The sequence below is a fragment of the Echinops telfairi genome, unplaced genomic scaffold, assembly GCF_000313985.2.
Source record: "Echinops telfairi isolate 266 unplaced genomic scaffold, ASM31398v2 ScPeMD7_3533;HRSCAF=4204_0, whole genome shotgun sequence".
NCBI classification, from domain to species: Eukaryota; Metazoa; Chordata; class Mammalia; order Afrosoricida; family Tenrecidae; genus Echinops; species Echinops telfairi.
The window spans coordinates 95,221,117-95,241,435 of NW_022107431.1; the positions used below are offsets into that span (position 1 = coordinate 95,221,117).

General features: G+C 40.5%; 1 pseudogene; it reads right to left on the bottom strand.

The window, feature by feature from the left end:
• LOC105978737 overlaps positions 1 to 19,344 on the bottom strand; it is a 97,810-nt pseudogene extending 78,466 nt beyond the window's left edge.
• Between the last annotated feature and the right edge of the window lie 975 nt (positions 19,345 to 20,319).

The window sequence follows — 20,319 nt, forward strand, 5'->3', positions numbered from 1 at the left end:
TAAAGATGAGTGCTTTTGTGCGGGAGGCTGGCTTGTGAAGTGGGATACCTCTGGGCACTTAATTGGGAAAGTGGGACTTGCTGATCCATGGAGCTAAAGCTGAAGGTCTCCAGGTGGAGGCTTATAGCAATGTGTATGTCCTTTAAGCATTTATGAGCAGTATGTAACATATTCTGATAAACAACGCAACCCTGAGCATTTCTCGCTGGCATTACAACATGCTAACTTCCTCAATAAACCCTTTAATCATAAACTTTGTACTATGTGTATCCATTATCTTAATACTGATGGTGTTATTTCATTGAGTCAATGGAATAGTACATGCTATTGATATTAATTCTTTTCCTGACATATGTTTCAAATACAGTTTCACAGTCTAACATTGTTTATAGTAACTTTACCATAAATAAAATTTCATTTTAATGTACTCGATATATCCCCTATTTATAGCTTCTATGATATTCTTCCTTGTTTAAAAAGATCTCCTCCCACCTGAGATTAAACAAATACTCTCTTAAATTTTCATCTATTACTTTATTTCTTAGTTATTATATTTAAATATTTTATAGAAGGGATTTATTTTTATCTGTTATTTTGAAGAAATTTGATGTACTTTTTAATATTAATATAGTTTTATCAGCACTTTTTATGAAGTAAGCAAGTTTTCTAAATTATTTGAAATATCACCTCTGACATATATTATGTTACCTACCCATTTCTGAGCACAGTTTTGGTCTAAGATCTATATCATGAGTTGGCAAACTACAAATGAAATCCAGTCAGTCCACTCATTTACATATTGTCTAGGACTGTTTCCACGATATAGGGAATAGCTGATTAGGCAAGACAGAAACGACATCGAACATCAAGACAATGCTGACTCATATAGGATAGCTCCTATAGGGCATACTAAAACTGCCCCTTTGGTTTCAAAGACTATAAATCTTTAGGAGGGCAGACAGCCTCACGTTTTCCCCACAGAATGATTAGTGGGTTTGAACTGCTGATCTTGTAGTTAGAAGCCCAATTAGTAACCTACTATGCCACCAAGGCACCTTTGAAAGAAACCATCCTCTCCTCACTGCCAATGAGTTGATTCCAACTCTCAGTGAACCTGTCAGACTGAGTAGGCCTGCTCCTGTAGGTTTCCGGGATGCATAATGTAGGGGAGTAAAAAGCCCCGACTTTCTCCCAAGGAAAGCCTGGTGGTTTTGAACTGCCTCCCTTGTGGGAAGCAGTCCAACTTGTAGCCATTACACCAGTAGGCCTCCAACAGAAATCATAGTAGGCAAGTAGCCAATAAAGCAAAACAAAAACCAAAAACATCTACCCTCTGGCCTTTACAGAAAAAGTATGCAACCCCAATATGCCCATTTGAATTGACTGATTACATGACTTTGTAGTAGTTTTCATTTGAACTCTTGGAAAATCCCCTTTATTCTTTTCTTTTGATACTTTTTGAATATTTACCCTTCCATACAAAGTTTCAAATAAGGAAACCAAAATACCTCACTGAATTCAAATTGAGGTTTTTATTAATTAAATGGTGTTTATAAGATAAGGCCTTGCCATCCAAGAGCACAGTATGCCCAAGCCTTAAAAGTTAAGGCTTTCCTATAATTTATTTTTTCCATATGCTCATCTTTCTTATAAATTGGATTCTTTACTATTCAAGACTTTATTGGCTGCTGTTTTGAATAGGACCTTTTTGTCATTTTCCATTTTTGAGTATTCACCACTAACTAGTATAGGGATAAGCTATTGATTTTTAAAATATCAATTCTGTATTGAGTTTCCTTTCACAATTTTATTTTTTTTAGTTTTTCAGCCATATTACTGGCAAGTAATTTACCTATCATATAATTCAATAGTTCATTCAATCATTTATCATGGAGAATTGCACAAGCATCCCCACATCAACCTTAGAGCTTTACCCCTCTCCCATGGTTAAATTGCCTTTAAGATTTATGCAATCACCATCCATTCTACTGCTCCCTCCCTATTCCCATCTTCATTAGTTGTCCTGAAATTCCCTTTCCCTTCCTATCTCCCACCATATAGCTGACCTCCAATCTAATCCTTAAATTCTCCTTTCTGAAGATTCTAAAGCTGCTGCTTTAGATGTGTTGTGAGACAACATAGGCACAGGTTTAAGTAGTGACTTTTCCAAAATCCCTGTAGGAGTTTGATTTCTCCTTAATATATGTAAAATACAATTTAATTCACAAAATTTAGATCAATTAATATTAGCATTCAGAAAATGATCTACCCACAAATCCTACTATCTGTATTTACATTTTTGAATATTGGAAACACAGGTTCAATTCAAATAGTTCATCAATAGCAACTCAAATAGACAGCTCATCCACTAATCTGTGGACAAGAAACCTGAACGTTTTTAAGTTCTACCAATGCATTTTTCTCTGAAATCATGAAAACACAATTTAAACAAGCCTTTTGTATTCTCACTTGAAAGCCCAAAGGCATGTGATTGTTTCTTATAGCATGATTATCTAGACATTTCCCAAGTTCTCCTGTGGGAGGTCATTTTTAATTTGTTCTTTCATGATTGAGCATGACAGCTGGCCAGGGGAAATGTCTTACATACTTTATTGATTATAAATACTTGGAAGGCTGTTGCTGTTTGTTCAGAGAGTACCCCCAGTGTCATTCCACAGAGGCGAATCACCACATATGGTGGCTGGAAAAAGACACCATTCTGTCATCTCAGAATCACAAGAAAGGCTCTTCCGACCCCCGAAGTGAGTTCTTCATGCCGTTCACAGGCATAAAGCAAGGAAACTATAATGGGTCCCAGACTGATGCTCATTAGATAACAGTTCTGCCACTGGTAGAGCCCTTTCTAATTTTTAAAACCACCTCACCTCAGACTATGAGAAGCAAGCACACACTGGTACCTCAAGGACCCCACTTTCAGATCTATAAAAGTATAGGGCTCCCTGTGAAGAATTTTATAGTCATATACCTAAAAGCAGACTTCATTATTAACCTTAAGTGCAGCTCAGATTACTGAATTCTAAGGTTTACAGGGCACCCAAATGAGAGCTGGGGTGTTAACAAACTAAAAAAAGTTTTAAAACATAATAGACTTCTGGGATACAAAAGGTGAAATAAATGTATGTAAACTGAAACCCCAAAAGTTTTCCAGAGTGAGCATAATCCACTGAATCCAAATGAAGAGTGGCAGTCCAAGGCCTCTGCCTATGAATATAACCCTATTTGGAAATATGGGTTTCTTTTGTACGTTGGGAGGCCTGGTGGTGTAGCGGTTACAAACTGGGCTGCGATGCGCATGGTCAACAGTTCAAAATCACCAGCAGCAATTCCAGGGAGAAAGACTGGGCGCTCTACTCCCAGAAACAGTCACAGACTTGGAAACCCACAGGGGGTCCTGTTGACTCCAAGGAAGTGAGTTTGATTTTTGTTACGCTAATGAGACCATCCAAGAGTAGGGTGGGTCCTAAACCTAACAGCTGTCATGAAAACTAAGAGAGTGTCATAGAAAAAAAAAAACCGGAAGAATAAGTACAGGCACACACATAGAGAAAAAATACAGGCACACACCATCTACCGACAAGCAAACGACCACCAAGCCCTGCCAGCAGACACCAGACACTTCTGTGGCAGAGAGGCCCATAGAAAGAAATGCAATGACCAAAACCCTGAATTGGACTTTTAGCCTCTAGAACGTGAGAAAATAAACTCCTGTTCTTTACAGCCACTTATCTGTATTTCAAGGGCAAGTAGCAAGATCACACTCAACGCACTGCCATCAAGTTGATTCAAATTCAGAGCAAACCGTAAGACAGCGCTCTGCCCCTGTGGATTTCCGAGGCTATGAATCTTTACGGAAGCAGACGTCTCATCTTTCTCCATCTTTTTAACATAGCAGAATTAAATTTAAAAATAAGATCCCTATGGATCGATTTAAAATGTTGATTAACAAACTCATTTTGGAGGGTTCACAAGATTCAACTAAACTCCTTAAAAAGACTTTTAAGGGTTTAAGTGACCAAACAATCCTTCGGTGTGTCCCGAGTCTCCCCGAGACAGCTTACATGGACAACAAGAATAACTACATAACTTTTCTCCAAAAGGAGACTGAAATGAGTTATGTAAATTAGACAGGAGGTACATCTTATAGTTAACATAGAAATATTCTAGAATACATATTGAATCTATTTGGGCACTTGGTTTAATGTACTCTAGTAATCTGAAAAACCACCCTGTCTATATTAACTAATGTATTCAAATAAGTGTTAACTCACTCAAGAGACTCTTATTTACCCTTCCTTTCATTATTGTAATCTGGTTTTCAGGCTGGGGATAAAAAAGAAAGTCACAGTTTTATAAAGCCAAAAAAGAAAATAGAAGTTGACTCACTTGTTCAAGGTCATCCAGCGACCACTGCAAAAGCCAGGACCAGGGATCCTTCTCTATGCCCCAGAGCTCGGTGCACTAACCAGACCAGGCAGTCTGCCTTACAGCCTTGGGGCCTACAAAGCCAGAAGCATATCCTTAATGGTAGCAAAAGAAGAAAGGTTTGTATCAGGTTATCCTCAGAAAAAACTAAAAGCAGGCATCTGCTGCAAAGAAACACTGACAGCTCCAGCTGGATGCCTTTCTAGCCCATTCTCCCAAACAAGCTAAGTGATCCAAGTAAGCTCAACTTCTACTGTATATTTCTGGTGAGTGACTTTGGAGAGACAATTGGTAAAATCTAGAAAGGGGAAATATCCATGACTCACAGGCTGCCTTTATCGTCAAAGAACTCAATCCGTTATCTATCTAGTCCTACCATCTTCACTTTGACCAGTGGGCCAAAAAAGGATGCAAACTGATCCCACTTTTCTAACCTTGGCTTGATAAGACGGCTAGAGGCTGCATTCCAATAAGACCATGCATGCTCTCTCTCAAGATTAATAGCCATGGAAGTTTCAAACAGCCTCCCTTCCCCGAGGGTGGAACTGTTACAGACCACAATTTACTTGAGAGATTCTGGTTTCTTAGCATCTTTTCCTTGTAACACAAGAACCCTCTCCTTGAATACCCTTGCATGCACCATATTATTGCACCAAATATCTCACAGCAGCCACACATTTAAAAAATTACTTTATGGAAAAAATAAATAAGGCTTTAAGGTCTAAAGTGAAATGTTTGTGAACAAAAAGCACCAAAGAATCACTTGTCCTAAAATAGGAAACACAAAAAGCTCATTTCCATAAATGGGGAAAATCTATCAATTTTGCAGTACCAACTTACTATAAAAGCCAAAAAATCAAACTCACTGCCATCAAGTCGATGTCAGCTCATAGTGGCCCGATCGGACAGGGCAGAAGTGCTCCGGTGAGTTTCTGAGACTGTAAGTGTTAACAGGAGTAGAAAGCCCAAATACGTATTTCAACAACTTGCTTTCAGAATTAAAAGTTAACACTATTCTAACTATTAAAAAGTCTCTGCTAAAAATGACTAACATGATCTAATGAGGTACAATTAACATTATGGTTTTAGCAAAGTTTTGTTTTGTAAGACAAAAGGGTGAGTAGTTGTAATGACCAAAACAGTACTGATAACAACACTAAGTAAGAGTTTAAAAAAATGTGTGACCATTAGTAGGCCACTGGAGATCCCCTTGCAGAGGGGTCTCGGGGAGGAGATGAGCCAGTCAGGGTGCGATGTAACAAGGATGAGAAATACAACCTTCCTCTAGTTCCTAAATGTTTCCTCCCTGCTCCCACTACCATGACTCGAATTCTATCTTGCAAGTCTGGCTAGACCAGAGGAGGTACACTAGTACAGATAGGAACTGAAAATATAGGGAATCCAGGACGGATGAGCCCTATAGGACCAGTGGTGTGAGTGGCGAAACAGGGAGGGTAAAGGGAGAATGGGTAGGAAAGAGGGAACCGATTACATGGAACTGTGTGTGACCTCCTCCCTGGGGGACAGACAACCGAAAAGTGGATGAAGGGAGACGTCGGACAGGACAAGATATGACAAAATACCCATTTATAAACTATCAAGGGTTCATGCGGGAGGGGGGAGCGGGGAGGGAGGGGAAAAATGAGGACCTAATGTCGGGGGTTTAAATGGAGAGAAAATATTTTGAGAAACGATGTACAAATGCGCTTTACACAATTGATGTGTGTATGGATTGGGATAACAGTTGTATGAGCCCCTAATAAAATGTTAAAAAAGAAAAAAAAAATGTGTGACAACCTAGCTGTGTTGGCCCAACAGTTGATTTTACAACAGATAAGTAAAGAACATTCACTCAACTATTACACCCAATATAAGTTACTATAAGATGTCCTTTATTTCAGTTAATATTTCATAAAGGTGTTAAGAAATTAGAGCCATTTGAATTTATTTTCCAAGAAGAAGACACTCTCCTGTGCCTTCCATTTATTTTTGATCTATAATATCCCTAGAGCATTGCTGGGTCGCTGGTAGAATTCTCACACAAGAGACCAGACTTTGGTTCCCAGCCAATGCATCTCAGGTCCACCCACCACTCCTCAGTCAGTGCAGGCTTGCACATTGCTATGAGGTGGAACAGGTGTCAGAAGAGCAACAGAATAGAAAGAAAAGCCTGGAGACCTACTCCCAAAACTCAGACAATGAAAACCCTGTGAATCACAGCTGTGTGGACCCCAGGTGATCATGGGGATGGTGAAGGAGCGAACAGTGTGTCACTCAATTGTGCTTCCTTTGGGTTCCCATGAGCGAGAGGCTGATTCAGAAGGAATTGACAACATAATATCCCTGATATCAGGGCAACATATCCAATGGCAAGGAACTCACTACCTTTTAAAGTGTTGGGTTTTTTAAGCATAAAAAAACATAAATCACCCACTGGGTCATAATAAGTCACACTCAAGGAGTATACAATCCCAGTAAGCATATGACTATTCAGACAATGTCTGTGGCGTCATTTTTATGCCACTTTAAAGTAAAAGAATGCACTGGGCATTAAGATTATATTCAGGGAATGGCATTCAGAATGGTAAGGAATCTGAAAACTAGGTGATTTCAGCACCAGTTGAAAAAGATGGACAGAGTCCTTAGCCTAGAGATGGGAACGATGAGGAGGCGTGGAAGCTGTTTTCCAATATCTGAAGACATGTCATGGAAAAGTGTGCAGAAGAGTGGTCTTATAAGATGGAAGGATGAGACGCAATAGGTTGAAACTGCTGGGAAGCAATTGTCAGCTCAACGGAGGGAAACTTTCTAACAACTAGAACTGTACACCAGGAGGACTGGCGGTCTCACTTCACAAGGAGAGTTCAGTAGGAGCTGGATGGCCGCCCTCAGGGGGTTACGCTACAGATTACAGGGCACTGAACTGGGTGGCTCCCCAAGTCTGCTGACTTCTGGCTACTTCACGACTCTCCTGCAGGACCTTGAGCAAAATACTTCACACTCTCTGCCTCTCACTGGTAAAACCATTGCTTACGGTGGCACAGACGAGGAGGAAGACCTGTCTTCGTGTGGTGATAAGAAGCGATGCTTGTGAGGGGGAGAAAGATGAGGTTGTCGACTCCTGTAAGGATTTGCAACCTCAAAGGCCCTACGAAGCAGAATAGAATCAATGGCGATGGTTGTGCCGATGGTAGATACCAACTGACCTGACGAAAACTGTGTCAAGGATGAGCCGGAAAGTGAGGGTCGTGACCGAGCACGTGGCAAGAGGGTGCCCCTGAGAGAGCACCTGGAGTCCTGAGGGGAGAGGACTATGGAAGTCCTGAGCAGCCCGAGTAGGGTGCCGGGACGTGAATGCAGAGATGCGGCGCCCTGTACTCACTCCCAAAGAGCAGCTGAGCCGCTGGAAAGTCTGGCTCTAGCTCCTGGTTGTGAAACCTTTTTCAGCTGCCAAAATGTTAAAGTCACATGGAAAGTGAGGTTGTCAGGCTTCCTTAAAATTCCGTTCTTCAAAAATAAGCCTCTCATCCCTAGAGAGACTAATTAAAAACAAAAATCTGTATTCCAAGCCTGTATTTCCTTTTGGTCAGTATACTAATGAAAAAACTAGGCTCGCAGATAAAAGGCCATTTAGTAGATTAGGAACCCCCTCCACCCTTTGGCACCACCAGTCCAGCCCCCCCCTGAAAAGTTTAAGCACATGGAGAGACACAAGAAACATGTCTCAAGTGATTCGGACCAGGAAGATTAATAGTTCCACACCCCGTACAGGGATTTGTAGTCCTGTTACTTCACATGGTTGTCTGTCACACCTCGACATCTCAACCTACAAAAATGGAAAATGAATCCCTCACTCTTTATTTTTCTTCAGACTAATCCAGTTTGAAAAAAAAGTTTGGAAAATGTTGGATGGAGTCGATACAAAACAGCATCAGAACGAGTGACACGCTGCGGCTTCAATGAAACTCAAAGAAGTTTCATGATTGCTTTAAAGGACTAAAGTCAAAACCATGGGAGCCCAAAGGGAAGTGTGCTTTTATAATTTCCAAGTCGTATATATACGAAAGAAATTAACAGAAAATGCAGAGCAGAAGATCACTTAATGACATTATTAGCAATGTGGATATATAGCTAAAGAGGCATTAACGATTAGAAGCAGAGCACCCGTACCCTGCAGCTTTTAGAAAGAAATTCAGCATGAATGCATTTATCTAGCACTATAGGGGGCTGAGTTATTCAACATATTAGAAACATTCACCCCACTCACACTTTTAAGCAATAATATTGCATCTCAAACACTCTATATGGAATAGAAATTAATCTATCCACGATAATGGATGTAATTTGGAACATGAATTATATCATGCTATCAAGGGCTACAATCTAGATTGGCCTACAGTAAAGGACTAGCCCCTGTTGTGATTTGAAATATATATATCTTGTTACCCACTTTTCACCGGTTTACTTCCCTGTAGATTCTGTTCTCAGGCAGCCAATATATCAGTTGTAGGCCTTGCCAGGATCCCTGTCTGTCAGGAAACCTTTTCTCCATCTTCTAATGTGTTCCTGGGTTGCGCTTTGGTTTGCTAACGACAAGGTCAGCAGTTCAAAACCACGAGCTGCTCTTCAGAAGAAAGATGAGGCTTTCTTCTCCTGTAAAGAGTGATAGTCTCTGAAACCCACAGGGGCCGTTCTACTCTGTCCTGCAGGGTTGCTATGAATTGGAATTGCCTCAATAGCAGTGAGTTTGGTTTTGTTTTCTGGTGCCAAGTGAAAAAAAGTTATTACAATTCTACGTAAAGTACAGTGATCTAATTCTGGAAAACCACACATTGAAAGCACTACGAAGCACAGGTCTACTCTTACACACATGCGCTGCCCAAGAGTTTGGAGTGGGTTTTACGGTTCTAGGTCACTTCCTGAAAATAGGGCATGTCTAGAAAGGGAGCCCTGGTGGCTCAGTGGTTACACGTCTGGTTGCTAACCAAAAAGACGGCAGTTCAAATCGCCCAGGCCTTCAGAAGATGGATCAGGTCCTCCGACCCCGTAAAGAGTACAGCCTAGAAAGCGTCATGGGGTCAGTTCTACTCCAGACTTCCTAGCAGGTGGAACAGACTGAAGGCACCTAACAACAGGTCTCTGCATAAGGAGCCTTGAACTGTCCACTTGAACACGAGCAAAACAGCACATTGTATGGATATTTCAACACGCACACACTGCAGATGCCAGAGATGCTATAAATTCATATGCGTTTGGTGGATAAGTATCTGCTCCAGCTACAAAACTGGAAGAATATTGTGCCATTTAATTATGATAAAGAGAAGATAAAACCAGCAAAAGAAATCAAAGAAAGTTTTAAGGGCACAGGAATGAGTACGATGAAGACATACCCTATATAAAAGATAAAGGTAAATGAATAGCTTATATTATCCTTATTTTTTTCATATTATATAATATTGAATACCATACTTCCTATACCCCCTCAAAAAAAGCTAAAAATAGATTTACATTATTTCACATAATCTTAAAAATAGAAGAGAACATTTAGGTTATTCACCCCAATCTTTCACTTAGTACTTTCCCAGATGATCATGGTTTCTCCCCTCAATTTCTAACAAGTATTTCCTGATTCTGTTTTAATGGCTTCGAGGTATTTCTGAAAGCACCTTAAGAATTTTTTCATTAAAACAAATAAGTGACTAATTTCTTCTATATCCTAACCATAACATCCAGGTCTTCCTGTTCATGAAACAAATCACAGTTTAGTAACAGTTACATAATCTATATTATCACATGAAGTTCTTTATCCAACTATGATTGTTTCACTAGGTCTTTCTTGGCTTTGGTATGCCGGGAAGATGCTTATGGCTAAAGTATTCAGCTGCTAACCTGGAGGTTGGAGCATCAAGTCCTCCCATAAATCAACCATCAAAGAGCCTACAAAGCACAATATACTACATTCTGACACATTTTTGATCACCATGAACTGGAGTCAACTAGACATCAACCGACTGGTTTATTGGCCTTAGTGTACAAGAGTCACTTTTAAATGACTTGTTCTTAATTTATTTACTATCAAGAAATTAATTCTGTTGCCCAGCAGTGGTTACCTCTGACATAGAAATTTTGGTAAATTCCAGTAGAAGGATTTCTATTTTAGAAAGCTAGCCCCCACCCTACCAGTCTCTAATTCTACATTGTACCTGTAAAGGAGGATAGAAAATACTCTCTATAAATTCCAAATTCATTCACTCAAAGGCACTAACTATGCAGTAAATTTATGATACCTTTCTCAATGATAATATAATCTCAATAAACCATATATTTATATAATAGATAGTTCCCATTTTCTACTTATTTCCAACAAGTCAAGGTACGGGTTTAAAATATCATATTCAATGTCTACTATCATTAGTGTCATTCAACATTGTTTAGTAGTTCTAGCCAAATGAGAGGAAAAAATAAGTATACAGATTAGGAAAAAGACAAAAGGATGACTTATTTGCCCCATATGATTGCTAACCTAGAAAACCAACTAAGAAACTCGTGAAATCAATAAGATTTTGTTAAAATGATAGTACACAGACAAAAATAGACACACTTCCTATTTTTAAAATTGGAGAAACATAATAGAGAAGTTTTCCAGTTCAAAAAGATGGACTGAATGTGTGCTTTTGTTTCCTTTCTGTCCCAGAACAGGAAGTGAATATAAAAGGGGGGGGGGTCTTTTTACAGCAAAAAGGGTTGGAAGGGACCATGATTATCAAACAAAGAGACAGAAAAGGTCTTTTGTGAACATGTGAAAAAAGTACAAACCAACCACAGAGGATCTCAAGGTCAGACACGGTGAGGAAGGAGCGAAACTCCCAGAGACCCCAAAGAGAAGATGGGCTCATCGCGGGGTGTTTAAGATGGGTCTAAGGACTAGCGATGAAAGAAGACCAATTAAGCAAAACAGTTTCTCAACTGCCCCACTTACTCTCAAATAAAAGATATTTTTCCAAGCTGGGGACTGAATAAGACCAAAGAAAAATTGATGCATTTGAATTGTGGTGCTGGCAAAGAGCACTGAAAGTGCCACGGACTGCCAGAAGGACAAACCCGTCTGTCTTGGAAGAAGGATAGGCAGAGTGGTCCTTAGAGGCCAGGCTGAGGAGACTATACTTTGAATGTATTGTCAGTGAGACCAGTCCCTGGAGAAGACTCACGCTTGGTAAAGTGAGGGGCAGTAAAGAAGAGAAAGATGCCCAACGAGATGGACTGACACAGTGGCTGAGCAATGGGCTCAACACAGGAGCAGTGGTGCAGATGGTGCAGGAGAAGGCAGGGATTTGTTCTGGTGTGCACAGGTTGCTGTGAGTCGTGCTCAACTCGATGGCATCTAACAACAAACATGGAGGCGACACTGCCTGTCTGCAACTCCGTGTGGGTCAGAGTAGAACTAGGCTTCATAGGATTTTCAATGGCTGTTTTTGTTTTAGTTTTAGTTTTTCAGAAGTAAATCATCAGGTTTTTCTTCAGAAGTACTTTGGGGTGGGCTTGAATGCCAACCTTATGGTTACCAGTCATGATTGGCAGTCATTTTCACTGGGGACTCACAACACAGGATTTGAAACTCACTGCCTTTGAGTTGATGCTAACTGAGCACCCCATAGGCCGGGGTAGAATTTCCCCTGGGAGTTTTCGAGACTGCAACGCTTCACGGGAGTAGAGAGCCTGTCTTTCTCCAGAGGAGCAGCCAGTGCTTTCAAACTGCTGGCCTTGCACTTAACAGACCAATGTGCCACCACCACACCACCAGGGTTCCAAAACCCACACAGAAAGTCTTTCCAGAAGTTCTATGAAGGTCCATGTCCCTATCACTGTCAAAAGAGAGAGCTGCTTTTGTATTGCAAACATCCTGGTATTTGTGTTGGCTGAGTCCCTGGGATTCTGAGAATTCAAACCCACTCATTAAACAGATACAATCCAGGGGAGGGGATCATCTTTCCAAAACTCTGATAGTCTCTGATAAAATCATTCATATGGACTGCAGAGCTGGCTTTGTACAATGAGTTCCGATGTCCAAAAATCACAGCCATTAAGTCAATTCGGACGCATAGCAACCTGTAAAGATTTGCAGCCTCATAAAGCCACAGGGATAGTTCTACGCTGTCCTGGGGCCACTGTGAGTTGGCACTGACTTGATGGCAGTGAGTCTGGAGTTTCTTTGTCAGTCATCTCGTTTGTCTTCTACGGTGTGTCTTCCTTTATTATAGTTGGTAGTCCATGTCTGCTCTAAATCTTTACGGGCCTAGAGAGCCTCGTCTTCCTCCAGCAGAGTGGTGGTTTCGAACTGCTGACCTTGCAGTTAGCAGCCCAACTTGTAACTCACTTTGACTGATCCAGATTTCCCATCCATCCATTCATCAATGTGAACAAATCCACATGACTTTTCCCATATGGGGCAGGCCTACAGTGGAAAAAGAGCTACAGGGAAACTATAACAGTTAGTTTTGCACAATAAGAAACGATTGAGAATAATCAATCATCTGAAGAGAAAAACATATTTAGAGAAACAAATACTGAGAAACCAGTAATCATCTAAAGAACAGGATTTTTAAAAAGAAAGCTAATCAATATACCCAACACAAGTAAAGAAGACACTATTAAAAAAAAGAAAGAACATACACACACACACACACACACAAAACAGTAAAGAGGAACTGATTCTGAGGGTGTGGGAATGATTGCTGAAATCTAAATAGTCAAAGTAAAAATTAATAGATAAAATAGAGGGAATGTCCATAATACTACAAAAACAATAGAACAAATGTGTCATCATACAGAATGAAGTTCAAAATTAATAAATCAATAGTTTATGTATATGCATACTGAGGGGGGTTGGGGGAGCACAAATGGTTGTTAGTCTACTCAACAGAAGGCTGGCAGTGCAAACTCACCTAAAGGCGGGCCTAGCAATCTGCTTCCGCAAGGTGACAGCCGTCACAAGCCTTTGGAGTCCTACTCTGCACACCTGGGGTGGCCATGAGTCACTCGATGGCCACTGAGAACAACAGGAACACTGACACATCCATAGATGGGCATATGTGTGTACATACACGTATATGGTGAATTTCCCACTCCTGGATAACTCAAAACTTGTAAGCACCTTCGCCACATCTGGACGGCACTCCACATTGTGAATCCCACTTTGCCGAAATTGCTGTTGTTACGTGGCATTGAGTCAGTTCTGATCCACGGCCACGCTCTGCACAGCAGGGAGAGACACCGTGGGTCCTGTGCCAGCCTCACAGTTGTCCCTATGCCTGCTCCCAGTGTTTCAGCCACTGGGTCAATCTTCGTGAAGGCTTCCTCTTTTCCACTGCCCCTCTCCTTTACCAAGCATGTTATCCCAAAGTAGAATATGGGGGGAGGGGGGGGGTTCCCCAGATTCCATTGCAGCTAAGAAGATGTGATCTAGGCTCTGCCAATCAAAAGCTAACGAGTGAACTCAGCAAAGAGGGCTCCGTTTTTCTGACACAAACACACAACTTACTTTTGAATCAGAGAAGGCAGCAACTGACCACCAGGTTGGCACACACTGCGGTCTTTCACAGTACGTTGTTTTTGTTTTGTTTTTTAATTTATTATGAGTTGGGAGCTAATACATACATCATATTATTCCATAGTTCAATCACGTCAAGCAGTATTGTACAGTTGCTACCACAATCAGTTTCCACACATTCTTTTCCTTCCCTGACTCCTTGACATCGGCTCCCTTTTACCAACCCCTCACCACCGCCACAGTACCCCTTCTCTCTGCCCAATCCATATTTTACTTGTTATTCCTATAGGCTCATCAATCCTAGGTATATTGTTTCTTGCTTCTAAGAAATATATTAAAAGACAAATATAACTTCAAAGCTGACTCACGCTTACCTATATTCTGTACTTCTTGCCTCAGTTTGCCCCATTACCATTAAAAAACTGTAACTTTCTTTTTTAGCACTTTTTTAGCTTGTCCCTTGACTCAATTGGGCCATTTGCTCTAAGTTACAAATGTTTACACAGCTCTCCCCAATTTTTATGCCTTTTGCCCCTAATTCATCAGTAGACTCAACCCTCCTGACTCTAACTACAGAGTTATATAATTTTAAGTGGTCTGATCAAGATATTTTTCCCATAAGTTCCATTATTTTTAGTAATCGTTTTTGTAGATGTCAAAATTTCAGAAATGTATATATTGCACAGTAGCAGAAATACCTCTGCATTGTTGAGAGACATGAAAACAGTCATCGGAACAATAAAATACAAGAATGGTTTAAAATGACTCAGTTTAGGAATTATGGCTAAATGACAACATGAATAACTGCCCCCTTTGTCATGAGGTCAAACCTGGCTAGCATTTTATTAAACATTTTCGCCACGCTTTGACGGCACTTCTAGTCATTAATCTCGCTTGCCCAAAATTGCTGTTGTCATTTGCCATTGAGTCCGTCCTGACCCTATGCACGACAGCAGAGCCCTGCTGGGTCTGGTGGCAGCATCCTCACAATTGTTCCCATGCCTGAGCCCATGGTTTCTGCCTGGGTCAGCCCATCTGGAGGGCTTTCCTCTACAAAGGAGTCCTGATCAAAAGAAGGGAAATGCAGAACAGAACTTCAAATTCACAAAGTATCCAGACTGTCTGGAGCCAAAGAGTCTGGATGAACCCTCAAAATGTTTGCTCTCTTAAACCTGAAAGTTTAAGTTAAAAAATATCCCCTGAAGTTATCTTAAAACCAAAAAACAGTTTCACTTAACTAGTAAAGTCCCTGCCTTGAGCACTGTGCTCTTCGAAAATCTAAGTCTCTGGACTCAAACTGACAACAGCAACCAAGAATACTCCATAGAGATGTGAGGGACCAGTTGGAAGCAGCAACTCAGAAAACAAGGGTGCGAATGATTGCACGAATGAGAAGCACGTAAGCAATGTCACTGAATTGCGCACACAGAAACTGTGGAGTTGGCATAAGCTGAGCTGTGCATATTCTCCACAACAAAAAATAACACTCCACCCCCACCTGCGCCCACGATGGCTGGATTTAGAGAGAGTGCCTATAAACTGAGAGTGAAGATGTTGCTAGGTGCTTTGTGGTCAGGTGAACGTATGACTTTCATAGATTTTCAATCTCCTCTGCTGTCACTTTGGAGGGGAAAGTGGCAAGATGAACAAAGGAAAAACTAAAGTAATTATCCCATTCACATTATCAGCAAGTGTTCATAAAATATTTTTCTAAGGTTACCAAGGAAAGTGGAATAGCTACCCAAGAAACTATATAAACTTATTTAATGATATAAAAGAAAATGCAAACAAGTGGAGAGACAAAGTTCTTGAAAGAAAATGAAAACAAACAAGAACAGAAAGAAAAATGTGTGACTAAAAGGATATGCGCTTGGAAGAACTACTATTCATGACTGATAAGAGTGGCTCGTAGTAGTGGAAAAAATGGCTGGGTAAATGGTATTTTTCCAAATGTAAATTTTTAAACCCTTAGTATAAAACAACTGATAATTTTCCACTTAAATTATCACAGGCACTGTGAAACCTAGGTGTATAATATAAACTACAAGAAAATCTTACTGATTATAGCATAGACGTTGTAATCTTATAAATGCAAGTACCATTTTATGAGAAAAAGTAAGCAAAACTGCCATAAAAGAACAGAAAACCAACAAATGTAGATTCTTATATTAAATCTAAAATGTTAAACTAAGAACACAATGTACCTATGATCCTTTCTTCACCAAGAAATGAGGTGATAGATTTTTTTTTTCTTTTCACTGGTACTTATAACAGCAAAAGCAGATAGTTAAAGCAAAATGGAAATTGTGAGTGAAATTCAAATAATTTAAGTGTACAGGACACATCAAATAGGGTTAGAAATAGAAAATTACAATTAATCTTGCTTTCTACAGCTTTGTGTATCAGGGGGTAAATAATGCTAAAAGAAAAAAATATGATCCTGCAATTTACAGGGTACATACCATCTTTAAGAATCTTGGTTCAAGAATTTGGCTGCTAACCAAAAGGTCGGCATTGAAAGCCATCAGCCACTCCATAGGACACAGATGTGCCAGTACATTTCTATAGAGATTTATCGCTCTGGCAATTCTAGGGGCAGTTCTTACATGGTCACTGGGAGGAGGAAGCAAATTGATGGCAGTGTTTAGGAATGTTACTTTAAAAAGGTGTTTGAAAAGCAGGCAAGCATGGAAAAAATTCCTAAAATGCCATAAAATATGCTGCAAACTAAAATTCAGAAGCTTTTCATCAGCAAGACCTGAGTAATAATTTTTCAAGCATGAAATAAGTTAATTGTAAAATAAATACTGTAACATGAGGCACTGCTGTACTGCAAAAATATCAGACGTAAGAATTTAAGACCAAAGCTAAAATTACAGCTCTTACACTTATTAGCTGGGTAACTTAGAAACATTTCTTAGACTCATTTTCCTTTCCTCTAAAAGGGGAGTAATCATTCTTAAACATATAAGTCAAATGAAAACATTAAGTCAAAACACTTACAAAGTCCAACAAAAATCCTGGCACAAAACAGGAATGAAAAGTACTACTTCTCCCAATAAATACATTTCTACACTCAATATCTTTATATGCAAATCACATCAAAAACCACGCTGTTATTTAATCACATCTTTTTTTTTTTTTATAAGTTTTTAAAATCATTTTAATGGGGGCTCATACAACTCATCACAATTCATACATATATCAATTGTGTAAAACACATTTGTACATTCATTGTCTCCATCATTCTCAAAACATTTGCTCTCCACTTAAGCCCTTGGCATTAGCTCATTTTCCCCCTCTCTACCCTCCCCCTCCCCCACGAATCCTTGATAATTTATAAATTATTATTTTGTTATATCTTACACTTTGCACTGCCCGACGTCTCCCTTCACCCACTTTTCTGTTGTCCATCCCCCAGGGAGGTTATATGTAGATCCCTGTAATCAGTTCCCCCTTTCCAACCCACCCTCCCGGTATCACCACTGGTCCTGAAGGGATCATTCATCCCGGATTCCCTGTGTTTCCAGTTCCTATCTGTACCAGTGTACATCCTCTGGTCTAGCCAGATTTGTAAGGTAGAATTGGGATTATGATAGGGGTGGGGGTGGGGGAATGGAAACATTTAGGAACTACAGGAAAGTTGTATGTTTCATCATTGCTACACTGCACCCTGACTGGCTAGTCTCCTTCCCGCAACCTTTCCATAAGGGGATGTCCAGTTGCCTACAGATGGGCTTTGGGTTCCCACTCCACACTCCCCCTCATTCACAATGATAGGATTTTTTGTTCTTTAATGCCTGATACCAAACCATATCCCAGGGGTCCTCAAACTTTTAAAATAGGGGGCCAGTTCACTGTCCCACAGACCCATTGGAGGGCCAGACTATAGTTTTAAAAAAAACTATGAACAAATTCCTAAGCACACTGTACATATCTTATTTTGAAGTAAAAAACAAATGAGGCAAAAACACCCAGCGGGCTGGATAAATGTTCTCAGCGGTCCACATATGGCCCTTGGGCGGTAGTTTGAGGACCCCCTGCCTTATCCCTTCAACACCTTGTGATCACACAGGCTGGTGTGCTTCTTCCATGTGGGCGTTGTTGCTTCTGAGCTAGATGGTCGCTTGTTTACCTTCAAGCCTTTAAGACCCTAGATGCTTTATCTTTCAATAGCCCGGCACGATCAGCTTTCTTCACCACATTTGCTTATGCACCCATTTGTCTTCAGCGATTGTATCGGGGGAGGTGAGCACACGATGATATGATATTTTGTTCTTTGATGCCTGATAACTGATCCCTTTGGCACCTCATAATCACACAGGCTGGTGTGCTTCTTCCATGTGGACTGTGTTCATTTTACTTTCCTCTTGTCACACTATCATGCTCAGCCTTTATTTAGGTTTCAGTAATTCCTCTTGGTTACATTACCCTTGATCACACCCTACCAGGCTTCCTACATCCTCCTCACCACCGATTTTGATCATTTGTTGTTCCTTTGTCCCTGGGTTTGTTAACACCACTTCCTTTCCCCCTACCGCCGCCTCTCCCATGTCCTCCCTGGAACTGTCGGTCCTGTTGTTTTCTCCTCCAGATTGTTCATCCAGCCTATTTTATTTAGACAGACCTGTGGAGATAATAACATGCACAAAAACAAGACAGAGCAAAACCAAGCAAGTAAACTAAACAAAACAACAAAAGCCAATGACCAAAATAAAAACAAAAAAATAACCACCACAACAAAAAAGAAGAGCTTATATTTAGTTCAAGGACTGTTTGTTGGCCTTTATGAGTGTTTTCTGGTCGAGTCTGATGGGGTGCCAAGCCCTGGCCCCAAAGTCTATTTTTGGTATTCCCCAGGGACTTGGATGCTCTGTTCCCCTTGCTGTTCTGTTCCATGCACTTAGTGTTTTGCCTCGGGAGTGGGGTCGGATCGGGGCAATTCCCACACTGTGTCTCTAGTGTTGTCCCTGTAGGGTTATTGGTCACTGAGGGATGTTGTGTCTCATAGTGGGGCCAGCCATATGGTCTTCTCTGTGGATTGGCTGTTCTGATCGTATCTTAAGTTTCGGATATATGTGGCGCAGAGAATCTGCAGTTCCTTTGTCAGTCTCATCAGAAATACAAACAATATCTACTTTCATTTTCATCTTGAATTCTGCAGATAAAGCCTTTTGGATATCCCTGGTTGTAACCACAATGACTTCTTCAAATCCAACACGCTCAAGCAGGTTCAATGGATACCAAATTAAGGGTTTATTCCCAACTGGAAGCAGCGGTTTGGGAATGCTGGAAGTCAGGTCTGTCATCCGAGATCCCCCTCCAACTGCCATTACAACTGCTTGAAATTCCATTTTTATAAGCTCAGCTCCCGGCGCGCGGTAACCGCTGCCTGCGCTCCGCACGCCTTAATCACATCTTTTAAAAAGAAAAAAGCATTTACAATTTCTGCTCAGCCTCTGCTTGAGAAGGTGAGTGCTTTAATCCAACAATAAAGGCTCCGCTACCCATCCAGCAAACGAGGTTGAACCCAGCTCTGTCTCTCACTAGTCTGGTAGCCTGGTCCAAATTTCTAAGTCTGCCTCCTCCAAACTTGTTTTCTCATAGATAAAATAATAAAACTCATGTCTGATTTTAAGAGTCATTGTGAATTTTAAAGGAGATGTGTGAAAAACAAATAATTCAAACTTCTTTATTTACCACTAGGCAAGCATTAGGAGCCCTGGTGTCATAATAGTTACTAATTGGGCTGTTAACCACAAGGTCAGTGGTTCAAAACCCCTATCTGCTCCATTGGAGAAAGATGGAGTTCTCTACTCCCGTAAAGCGTTACAACCCTGGAAACCCACAGGGGCAATTCTTCCCTGTCTTGTAGAGTCACTGTGAGTCAGCATCAACTGGATGGCAGTGAGTTGATTTGAGCCAGGCATTATGCAATGCCCTATAATGTAAAATATATTAAATAAAAGTAGATTAAGTAGAGCCTATAGTCATTATTTTTCATCTTCAAATCATATCTAAAGTGTAAGTACTAGAAAAAATAGGCCGGATGGCAAGAATGATTCTCTCGATATATTTCCACCTACTAAAAAAATAATATGCTGCATATTATTTTTTTTATTTAACCAATATTTACGGAGCACTTACTATAAACTTGACATTCTTCAAGATTCTGAGAATGCAGCCATATCCAAAAAACTCCCTGCCCTCATGTAGCTTAAAGATATTGATTTTTAAGACTACAAAAACTAAACCCCACCCCTGCTGTCAATTCAATTTGGACTCAGTGCAGAGTGGAGCTGCCCTTTTGGGTTTCGGAGCCTGCAAAT